The 12,628-nt window shown below is 41.9% G+C and overlaps 1 protein-coding gene across 1 annotated transcript in view; it reads left to right on the forward strand.

Annotated features, from left to right (window-relative positions):
- Positions 1 to 813: 813 nt before the first annotated feature.
- Positions 814 to 12,628, forward strand: part of cemip (cell migration inducing hyaluronidase 1) — a 130,551-nt gene continuing 118,736 nt past the window's right edge. Inside the window, 1 exon segment of the mRNA XM_040204675.2 lies at positions 814 to 953. The gene's annotated coding sequence lies outside the window, so the exon portion shown is untranslated.

Here is a 12,628-nt window from a genome sequence, read left to right on the forward strand (position 1 = left end):
ACAGGTGACACAAGGTGTGTCTCATCCTTTGCTTCCCTCCAGAGGGTGGTATCCTGGTAGACTTTAGGTAGGATCCTGTTTACCTGTCGGCAGAAATGTTGGATCCACCTTTAAAGCTAGAGGGAGTTCACAAACTTCAAGCGGGAGGCAGGTGGTGTAGTGGTTAGCACTATTGCCTCAGCAAGATGGTCCTCGGGGCAAAAGCACCCAGCAGCCTTTCTGTGTGGAGTTTGCATGTTATCTCCGGGTAGCCTTACAGTGCAAAGACATGTTTTGGGGGTCAGGTTAATTAGTGACTCTAAATTTCCTGTAGGTGTGTGAATGGTTGTATGTCGCCATGTCAGCCCTGTGATTGACTAGACAATTTCAATCCAGGATGTACGCTGTCTCTCGCCAAATGTTGGCTATCAATGGAAGCATCATTAAAAGACCCTCGAACAATTTTGTATTTATGCTCTCTAGGCCACATATAAATCACAATTAGTGGGGAGACAGATTGATGATTGTTAATAGTTTGAAAACTGATCAGAGAACATAAAGAAAAACAAAGCAGATGCTGTAGAGGTTATCAGGAGGGCAAATGAAACACAGGTTTATAGGTTTGCTTTTATTCTTACATTCTTTGTCTTTTGCCTCCCAATCACGCCAGGGATTTTGAAATTCTCCCTCTCTCTCTCTCTCTCTCTCTCTCTCTCTCTCTCTCTCTCTCTCTCTCTCTCTCTCTCTCTCTCTCCCTCTCCCCCCTCTCTCTCCCCTCTCTCTCTATGGGCGTGTCTTTCCTCCAGTTGGAGTAAGTAGAGGCGCAGCTGCAGCGTGCGCTTTGGCCCGGGAATGGCCGTGTCTCTGCGCTCAGACACCGGCACACACATTCACAGCGCTCCGCTCCATCACTGCACTTCTCGGCGAGGCGCGTCCCACAGGCTGCGGGGGTTGATGCGGATTTCATGCTACAGGTTGGTGGTTCTCGGTACACTGTGGGTATGGCGCGCTGTGTGTGATGGGGTTAGATACAGAGCAGGTATTTCGGGGCGTAATGTGGGCTCTCCGAGCCACAGGTGTGCCGGACCAGATCCGGGTCCGGACCGTGAACCCACACAGCACCTTTCCATGTCGCGGTCGCTCCTTTCCTTCAGCAAACCGTACGTGGAGCTGCCGGGTACAAACCGACCATATATGAGAGACGAACGTGTAGGAATTAGAGGTGTAATCTCTAAAAAAAGACAACTGTCTACACTCTTTTCTGAAATAGAGCCTGTTCTGCAATCCGCACATTTTGCGCAGCTGTCTGCAGGTTTGCCCTCTTCCCTCTGCGTGAATGGAAACCCGTACGCTGCTCTCCAACCTCCTTCCAGCAGCTTAGAGCTTTCCCCGTGAATCACTGCAGAGACGAATCTCGTCTGCGGTGTAGTCTGTCCATCTATACATCTGCAGGGCTGTCATTTTACAGTATAAAGTTCAAGTGTCCAATCTCTCCCAATACGGTCCACATCTAATCCGTTTCCTATGATTGGACGTGCATTAATTACATAATCTGCTACAGAAATGCTGAGGCATACTGCTTTTTGAACTCAATGTCTAATTGAACCGTTTTAATTGCAAATAAATGTATATCTGGCACAAAGTTCCCCATGTATGTGGTACTGTAATATGGCAACTTCCATATGGCATGCCAGTATGAAGAAAATTAAATAACATGGTTTAGTATTCTAGAGTTGACGACTACATTTTAAACGGTTTTGCTATTGATATTGTGATTATGATTGTTCACATGGTATCTTACATGCATTGTTCCTATTAACATTACAATACTCTGCATCTGCAATGGAACTCACGATTCAGGCATCTGGGAAGGTTTGTGACTGCAGAATGTGGGGATCAAGTGAAATCTGCTTGGGCTGATGAAATAGCGAAGCCTCTGAGCTGTCTGTGTCTCACTGCTGCCTGCTTGTGTTCCCTCACCACCTCCGGTGTCCTCCAGAGAGAGGAATATCACAATCATAGGCAGAATACCCTGTAACACGCAGCAGGAGTGGTAGTTATGATGAACATAAGGAGGAGGATGGCAGCATTCTTGTATTACAGTTTGGGTTTGAGTGAACAGCTCATCCGATTGTCAGTCTGGAGAGGGTTGATGAGATCAGAGAATATTGAGGTGTGTATGTAAAGCTAGAACAACAATTATACAAGCTGAAGTGTTGCAGGATTTCCTTATATCTACAGCTGACTTTTAAATATGCGTGCGTGCGTGTGTGTGTGTATAAGAGGACAAATAATTTATTTTCTTATTAAAAATAAATCAGTGATTTGCATCACTGATGAATCTGTGGATGCTCTGATGTGTTTTAGAGCTGCTGCACACAGACTCTGTCTAGACAAATATTTTACTCTGTTTTAAATGGAGCTGTCAGAAGCCATAAAACATGATAATTCCTCTAGATGTTCACATCTCTCCTGCTTGACATGTTGCACTGCTGCTTATACCAGATTCAATTGTTTCAGATAGGCCTCTCTGTAAACTGTTCATGTGGTGCGTATGAGGAAGGCTTTTATGCTGAAAGGTCAGAACAGAAAAGGAGATATAGTGTTCTTCTGTTGCCTTTGAAAAGTGTAAGCATCTGTTTTTTGAGGGGACGTTAGCCTAAATCATGGTGTTCTGTGGACGTAGCGCTGGGTTTAAAATATCTTCACAGTACGAATTTCTCACATGCCGTCATACTGGTCCATGGCTGTAACAACTGTTGTCGCTCTTCAGCAGGCAGCAAAATGTATTGTTCAACATTCACCAACAGGGCGCAGCGGTCAGAGCTACTTGTCTTATGTGTATAGAGATGAAGTCATAGTTGTAACTTTCTAACAACAATTAATAACCCTTCAACGAACGCTCTTTAAAAGGGTAAAACACAGCAGTTTGTGACACAAACAATTATTAACACTGTCAACAAGAAGAAACACTGATGCAGGAGGGACAACAAAAGACTAGAGATGCACGGATACAACTTGTGCCCAATAGAGGAGCTGTTTCACAGTTCAGCTCAACACCCTCCTCACTGTATTTTTCAGTCACTCCCACCTCGCCAGTCTAACGCTCTTCACCTGTTCACACACGTGCCTCTGATCACGAATCAAATCCCTATTTAGTCTTCTCCCTCAAACCCATACACACACTAGATTGTTCTTTCGCTTTCATGCCAGACTCTCCAGCACTTGTTTTCAGACGGTCCTCCTGTTGCCGACCCTGCATGTCCCTGTTTAACCTGCAAGCCCAACTACCAGCCCTTTGTCTTATTATTACTTTGCCTGCTGTTTCCGGCGCCTTAAATAAAAGGTCAAAGATCGCTGGAGTTGTGCATTCACGTCCACACACGAATCGTTACATGCAGTGTGTTTGGAGGGTTTTGGTTTAGAAAAATCCGATTTAACTTCGATCAGGAAACGATTCATTGCAAAGTTTGTTGAGCTGCTGGTATTCCTTTTGAGCCCTGTTCCTCGTATGTGGTTCAACCAAGTTGAAGCCCTATGTTAGAAGAGTAAATCAACGAAACCAGGTTTTTTTTTAACGGCAAATTTTTTCTCCGCTGACGAGCAGGAGACCCAGTGTGCACAAGACATAATTTCAACGTTGAAATCAAGTTGAAATGAGGTCTGAGCGCCTAAAGGCTGACGCATGCTTCTGCGTCGTTGCGTCGACGCACTCGTTTCAATTCATGGTTCTAAAAGTCTTGCGTGTGTTGCAGAGCGATTCACCTCCAGAACAACAGGTGGAGTAACGTGTTTTGTTGAAGACGACCTAGAGAGTCACGTCTGTGTAAGTCGTTGGTTTGTTTATATATTTATCATAGACTTTATTGCCCCGTGCATCGCCACTTCTGCTTTTCATCGCGGACACATTTGTCCGGTATTGTCCTCCTCCTTTGAACTTTGTTCCCCTCGACCGGCAAACCGACGTTTGTGGAGATCTCCCTCCATGAATCGGAGGTCATCCGCGCGTCCTTACCCCCGATTTCCACCAAATGCGTCGGCTGCGGAACGGCTGAGCTGCGTGACAGCTCCGTGTTCCGTCGTCCGTCAATACCCACCAGGTCCGGATCTGTTGCGGAACGGCTGCGGCCATGATTGACAGCTGACGTCACAAGGCCCCATGTAATCTAGCGAAATCTGGTGTGATCGCCCGATATGTAGTTTCTATAAACTTAAAAAAACTTCAACAGGCCTGTTTCCGCCCATTATGACGTTTTCAAGGTGTAGTGTAGGGAAATATGTTCCGCCATGAGCACGGTGTATTTCATTTTGGAAATTAAACTGATCTTTTATTTTGTTTCTGGCTGTTCTGTTTTATTGCCCCGTGCATTTTATTCCTGCGTATTCTGCCCTGTGGTGCTGCGCAGCGCTCCGGCATCCGGCAAAAATAGAAGCTCTGCGTATTTGCTCCGGAGGGCTGCGGATCACCGGAGTCGGAACGCAGCCGTCCCGCAGTCAGTGGAAATACACACATTGACTTTAATGGAAACCTTTTGACTCCGCCGCCGTGCCGGAGCCGTTACGCAGCCGTTCCGGAGTTTGTGGAAATTGAGGGTCACAGTCCGCCAATGACGGCTTGTAGAAGTGGTCATATTTACGCATTTCTTCCGACAAAAGCTCTTCAATCTGATCCGTGCTCTCGTAAACATTCTTCGTTATATCCTTTCAAAATTTCTTAGCAGAGAGGTAGGCCCTTAATAATGCTTCAGTGTGAATATTATAAGAATCCGATAATCGTGGCGAGTGGGTGCATCAGCAAAGTTGATCCTTCGCCAAGAACAACTAAACCGTTGTAACTCTACTCCACATTATCGGATTCTTTCCAATTTACACATGTTTGATGAGACTCTGGGCCTGAAGAGATGAATCAAGTCATAGCGCCAACTACTGGTAACCGTCACATTTTCTAGTATCCAGTAAAAAACAAAGGTGGTATTTAGAGAGGCTTTAATTTTGAAATAGTACATCAGAATCTCCTGGTAATCACAGAGTGACACTTTGGGGATGTGTACTTTCTGCCTGAAGTGTAAATTCTGTGTAACTATATTTTTTCCTTTTAAATCTAATCTGAAATTGACCAGATGTAGTCTTGTGAAGGATTTTGCAGGAAGGTGGATGTTAAAAACGAAGTTTGCAAAGTGACCTTCCTGGCGTCGATCCTTATGGTTAACGACAACTGACTCTTGGATGCTTTGTCCGACAGCCGCAGCAGTTCTCGGCTGCGTTTTTAGCCATCCGGCCGGTGCCCCGATGTGCGGAGTAGCGAGGACCCGTCCAACGGTGCTTGCAGCTTTTAATTATGGATTGTTGTCCAAATACAAATTGCAATACCGGATGGAAAAGGGGTCAAACCCAGGTCAACTCATGGTTGTGGCCACAATGAGTGGATTTAAAGTGGTAATGTGGGGCATTTCTCTGTATAAATGTATTTTATGCTGCTCTGTGACTGTGAGGAACTGAATGGTGAACCCAATTGACCTCAGATTTATTTACCCACAAATCAGTGATTTAGTGCCTCTGAATCTTTCTAATCTGGTGGGGTGTTTAATGTGAGTGATGATGCAAATGTGCAAATCTATGGTTGAGTTCATTTGAATGCACTGCAGCTGATAAGACCTGACATTACGCTGTTAATGCTGCATCTTGAACATGTCTGACAGCAATGGAGTGCAAAAGAGCGTGGAAGTCTCTGATGCTGAACCTGAGATATTGGCTGGATAAACCAGAGACTTCAATTACACACTTTTGGGGAGGACAGCTATTGGGGAGGAAATGGCAGAAAAATACTTCCGTCGGTTCAAACTAGAGGATGGCATGAAATTAATGCTTATTCTCACGGGAGCTTCATACAGCAGGAGATTACTTATTGTTGTTCACTTAATGTAATAATTGTGTAGCGTCTGTGAAAGGAATCACCTACAAAAACTACTCTACTCTTGTATAAACAAACAATGGATCAAATTACTATCTATAATGTTAAAGCTATCCCTTGTAATGATGAACCCAGACTCATTGTGTGTCTTCACTCTTTGTTTAGTCTCAGCACTCACATCAACCTCCCAACAGCAGCCTATTGTTGAAATGATTGCATCAGATAAACAAAAATATATTTTTTAGATCGGTCATCCAATTCATGATCCCATCTGTGAAATGATCCGAACACCGTTTTTAACGGTGTTTTGTTATTGTTTTTAGGCAGGAGGCAGTTAGTTTCTTAGCTAGTTAGCTACTGGTTAGCTGCCAAATGGGGTATTTTTTTTTTGCAGGCCGGCTACCAGGGAATTAACAAGACGGCAGTTGTTGAATGCTACTTTGCAAGTTCCACCACACACAAAATAGTAAGTCTTCAGACTTGTGTACTCCTTCATCTGGCTAGCCGTGTAGTGGGAGATCTGGAGGTCATCTTTAATGTCAACTGCCTCCACACTAGTCAAATCTGTCAAATTGTGGGAATAAATGCTCTTCTGTGTTTTGTAGGGATCACATCCGTTTTTCTCTGGCAATCACAGCTGCGTTCAAGTTCAACCAACCCTTTAATGTATTCAGTTTCATCCATTTGCAATTTGTGCAGTACACTGGAGGAACTCAGTCCTGACTGAGAAGAAACTTTTCCTTTCCAGTTTCGGCTGGTGTTTTCATACATCCAGTCAAAGGAACGATGTGGTAGAGCGCAGCCACTGTGGATGATTGGCCAGCAGTCAAAGGCCACAGTTTCCTTGAGGAAAACATCAGCTCTCTGGCCTCATCTGTAAGAGGAGCGCTTCTCCTTTGGCCAGGCCTGCCGGCTGCAGGCAGCCTTCTGCTCTATGAAATAATAGCTTTGAATTCCGAGAAAAGGTTGTCCAGAGGAAATTTGGTATTCCTTTTTAACAATCCAGCAAGTCCTTAATGCCTGAAATTGTTTTGGACCGTAGTTTTCTTTCCTGTACTTGCTATCCTGCAACATAACTTGCATACAAGAAGCCCCACCTCTACCCAGTCCATGTTTTTTTATCAATGAACAGTATTCATGGATAATTGGCTGTTAATTGACTGCAGCACAGGTCTGGCACCATCACAGGCAGCTGCTCATGCTTTGTGTGCAACAATGTTTTTGTGATTAAAAACAGATGAAATACAGACTGAGATCCAGCTCCACCTTGAAGTGTGCAACTGCAGCTGCCCAAATATGCAGCAACTGCTTAAAAGCTGATATCAAAATCACCCAAAACAGCCACATCTTGTGTTTTGTTTCAATGCCACGTGTCCAATCGCAGAAGGGGGGGTGTAGTGTTGCACTCTCCAACCCAATGTCAGGGTTCTTACACATTTTGACCAATGAATTTCCATGACTTTAAACCAAATTCCATGACCAAATATTTAGTGAAATCTCGGTATAGACACATGAAAAATTGAGAAAATGTAGTGTTCAAACTAACAATGAGGATTGTAAATAAAATGACATAGGCCTTTTGAGTCAACACGCTGGACAACGTTAGACTCTTGAAGTGGGGCGCGAGCCCAAACGAGCAGAGATAGGAGCATTTGCTTTCGCCACAAGCAAATTGCGCCGCGATCTGGCTATCAGGGAACATCCGGCGAAAGAGCTGACTGACATCTTCGGATGACTTAAAAGAAAAATGCGAATTGGCAACCTTCAGTGCCCACATTACCTCCGCGGTGAGAATGTCATTTTTCGTAACCGCGCCATCGTTTAACGTCGTCTGCTTGTTGGCCGAAGCAAGCAGCGCACTCGGCGTAGCACTTGCCGTAGCCGCTGTAGCGAAAAGGACGGAGATAAGGGGTCACTGTCGCTCTGCTAGCAGCAGCGCTCCGATGTCGGCTCCCCTTCGCATGGCTAGTTAATGCCGCCTCCCCCATGTTCGAAATGTCAAAAGATTTGCCTCCACACAACCTGCATTTTGCTCTTCCCGGGTCTTGGTCGGTTGTAATCCATGCTTTGAATTTATCAAAAAGCAGCCAAGCATTATTAAATCGACATTTTCCTGGCATTGTGAATTTTACCGTTGACGAACAGAGCTACTGTTATGATAACTCAGGAAAGCGGACGGCATGTCACATGTTAGGGTGCGTTCACTCGCAGCGCGAATAATTAACACTGCGAGTATGAGAGTGTATGCCTGCTTATATCTTTACTTTAAAATCAAATTAAATGATTTAAAATTCAGCGTAAATGAACGACAAAAATATGAATATAACACATTTCCATGACTTTTTCATGACTTTTGGGATTTTATTTTTTTTCCATGACTTTTCCAGGCCTGGAAATGAGCCTTTCAAAATTCCATGACCTTTCCAGGTTTTCCATGACCGTACGAACCCTGCAATGCTTTCTGGACCCAAGATTCACGTTCCTACTAGGGCTATCAAAATTGCTCAAGAAGGACATTCTAATATTCACTTTAAAAAAGACATAAATTTGAATATCTGGTTGCGCATTAGGCACGTCAACAGGACAAATGTATACAACAAGACATAACTACTTGTATAGGTAATTTATTTAAGTTTAAACTCATTCAACAACATATTACCACACAAAAATAAGTAAATTACTTATAAACGACCAAGACCGCAGACCTCTCACTCGCACACAGTGAAGTCCAAAAGGCGAGAGAGGAGGTGTCAGGTATGTTCCCTGGGGTGAGTGTGGGAGGGACTGATGGAAGGGACTGGTGTAGTCCAGGAGGTGAGGGAAGGGGGTGTGGTTGAGAAGGTGGGGGGGCAGAATACACAGGAAATTAGTCTCATTGAAGATAGTCAGACACCCAACTATTGGCCCAACTGTGTAAGTCTGCCTTCCTTCTCCCAACGTGTTCTAGGGTAATATAATATCCTTGTGATTCTACTGCATAAGATATTATAGTTATGACTGTCTTTTCTTACAGACCCTCGACATACACACAGAGCTGAGTAATTCTAAAAAGAGAATTTACAATCCAGACTGGTTGGCGGCAAAAGCTTCTGTGATTACAGAATCAGACCATGAAGCCCTGGATCATGTAGCAGGTCGAGGAGTGCAGGGATGGATAGCTATGTTACACATATCGCATCACTGACTGGGCTGTATGCAGACACACGTGTATGCCAGTGCAGTAAAGAAAAACAGCTGAGATATGAGTAATTTCTCCCATAGGCATTGAGTTGCAAAAGTCACGGGCAGCAATCAAAAAGGATACTCTGAATTGGTTTGATGTGTTGATGTACTATCAATGATGGATAGGAGCTGTAAGTATTTGCCATCATACATATTGTATGCCTGTTATCTAGCTGACTATCGGAATCAGAGACACTCTTGTCATAGTTTGTAATTCTGCCAAATCAACGTATGATGGTAAAATAATCCCTGTGATGCACTAGAAGTGTGTGCGTGGTAGGGTCTATCTGCACCTTCTATTTCTCTCTGCCATTTCTTTGTGTCAGCAGAGAGGACTCACGAGGGGGTGCAAGCCCTCGCCAGCCAGTAATTCTAATTTTGTAGAATTTTTGTGTCACAGGTCAAACACAGGTTGTTATGTATCTGTTTGTGTTTTCAACTGCCACTATTGTGCGCTGCTATCTTACAGTTCTTACTGTCTCAGTAAGCCATTGGGGAGACACACAGACAGTGTAGACTGCTTCGAATTCACAATCCAGCCACAAGAGAAGAGGAGACTTGCATAGGTTTATTAGTCCTTACTTATTTGTGGTGCTAACCACAACCAAAAACATGAAAAATCATATGTTTAATGTGTCTGATTAACTACTTTGTTCTCACTTACACTAATCCGACTCTTTATTCGCTCTCCAGCTGGCTCCCCTTTGTCTATTCCAAACTACAGACGCTTGTGCTCGGCTGACCTTTCTTCCTGCTGAGCACTAGTGAGCTTTCACTGCTGTTAGCCATGCGTTCCTGAATGGTGTCTTAGGCAACCCCACAGGTTAGAGATCACATTAGCAATGACACTCGACTCTTTCCGAAGAGGAGGAGGAGAAGGATCTACAGTTCTATCCATGAACAAGCATTTTCAAAAAAATTGAAACTGAAACCAATGCCTATTGATTGTTTGAAGGGATATTTGATTGGTTACTAATATTCTTGAAATTGTCAAATGCCTTAGGATCCCCCAGTCAGTCAGAGCTGGTAGATGTTTAGTAGAAGTTTGGGGTCCCCCTGCTGGAACTGTTGCCCCCGCGACCCGACCCGAGATAAATAAAATTTGTTTATTTATTTTTTTAATTCTATAAATACACATATTTGGTTCATATCATTGTTAATAATTTCATGTTTGTATGTGTCTGCATTGAAAAATATGTATGGCTGTTCTTATATAAAGTTTGTGAATCCTTTCATTAATACTGAGGCAGATCCGATAACATACAGGTGCATATCAATGAAAAGTTAATTTATTTCAGTAATTCAAGGCAAGAAGTGAAACTCTTATACAGTGGGGAGAACAAGTATTTGATACACTGCTGATTTTGAAGGTTTTCCCACTCAAAGTCTGTAATTTTTATCATTTATCACAAAAGCGAAAACGGATAAAAAATAACTAAAACGAACAGAAATGGAGAGCATTTACCTGTCTGAGCAGACTGACAAAAATGTTGTATTAAGCTCTAAAACTAAATGCAAATACAGATTGTGAATAAAGAGTTTATTGAGGTGCAGCTGTTCTTTTGAACGGTTTACTGTTTTTAATCTTCATTCTGTTCGATACACATTGTGGACTCGGAGGTGACTCCACTTTGACTTTTCTTGGCCTACTTCAGCCAGAAAAAATTGGGCCATTTCCTTCAGGAATGTTGGAGTGAGACTCTTCTCCCAGTGGGTCATGGTTCAGTGTAGTCACACAGTGTTGTTGCCAAATTAAAAAGACCTGGCTCCAGGCTGTGATCCTAACTGAAAGAGGGTGATCTGAGGACGATTGGGATCAAAGTTACCAACTCGCTGGCTCGCATGTCTACTATGACGGTGATACAACACCGTTGTACAACGCTCCAATGTGAGGTGAAAGACTTTGACAAGATAAAGGTACAATAACGGCCATTTTAAAGTAGAGCAAAAGCTACAATAGAAAAACAAAATGTAAGGGAGTACAAGTACTACAGTGAACAGTACCTTAAGAACGTGAGTCGTTAGTAACTTTTGGTATTTAACATTGTTACGTGACAGTATGTGGCCCCCCACCTAAAATGAGTTTGACACCCCTGCTCTATAACAAGAGCTAATTCCTCCGGACTTGCCAGCTTGTCTTGCGTGAATTACCGTAAATATTGTAATGTTCAGTCGTCAAGCCTGATATGTAGAGTGAACATTTAGCTCGACATTTAGATTTAACATTTAGATTTATATTTAACATTTAAATTTAACATTTAGATATAACATTTAAATTTACATTTAACATTTAGATTTACATTTAACATTTACATTTAGATATAACATTTACATTTAAATTTAACATTTACATTTAACAATTATATTATTTAACTTTGTTACTGCCAAACATTATCCTCGGGAAAGTTATTGCATGAATTTACATGAATTTCTCTCTAAATGTTTGAAAAAGTGACATGTGAATATTGTCGTGCTTTTTTGTTCATATGATAATGCTAAATGTAGCAAAATTGCGCAGGATTTTAGAACGTGCAAGATTTTACAAACAGCGCCCCATACACGCAGGCTTCGACGCAGCAACTTAGGTTTGTTGTTGCTCTAAATGGCTACACGTCACTCAAAGAATCGCCTGTAATGCTCTCACACATTTATCCTATTCCTATTGTTTGTCTGTTGGCAGTGAGCGCTCTGTGTAAGGTGTCTGGACCTAATCATTTGTCCCAGAAGATGCTGAGCTTGTTCCGCCACACTGCAAAAAAAGGGTGTCTCAAAACAAGATAAAAAAACTAAATTTGAGGTAAAATGTACTCAAAACAAGTGAAATTATCTGTCCATGCAGCTAGATAATTTCACTTGACAAGATTTCTTGAATTAAGATAATTAAATCTAGAAATAAGCTTGTCTAAAGAGGTATTTGGAAGACTTAACATAAGATGAAAATGCTGGGTTTAAGATCAGATTACTTAAATTTAAACTTTTTAAAGCCTCAAAATAAGTGAATTATACTAAATATAAGCATAAAATGCTGGTTGTAAAATGAGATTACTTAAATTTAAACTTTTTACAGCCTTAAAATAAGTGAATTATACTAAATAAAAGCATAGAATGCTGGTTTTAAGTCTAGATAACTTAAAATAAACTTTTTACAGCCTCAGAATAAGTGAAATATACTAAATATAAGCATACAATGCTGTTTTTAAGACTAGATTACTTAAATTTAAACTTTTACAGCCTCAAAATAAGTGAATTAGACTAAATATAAGCATAAAATGCTGGTTGTAAAATGAGATGACTTAAATTTAAACTTTTTACAGCCTTAAAATAAGTGAATTATACTAAATAAAAGCATAGAATGCTGGTTTTAAGTCTAGATAACTTAAAATAAACTTTTTACAGCCTCAGAATAAGTGAAATATACTAAATATAAGCATAAAATGCTGTTTTTAAGACTAGATTACTTAAATTTAAACTTTTACAGCCTCAAAATAAGTGAAATATACTAAATATAAGCAATTA

Source organism: Gasterosteus aculeatus, chromosome 12 (assembly GCF_964276395.1).
Source record: "Gasterosteus aculeatus chromosome 12, fGasAcu3.hap1.1, whole genome shotgun sequence".
Classification (NCBI taxonomy): Eukaryota; Metazoa; Chordata; class Actinopteri; order Perciformes; family Gasterosteidae; genus Gasterosteus; species Gasterosteus aculeatus.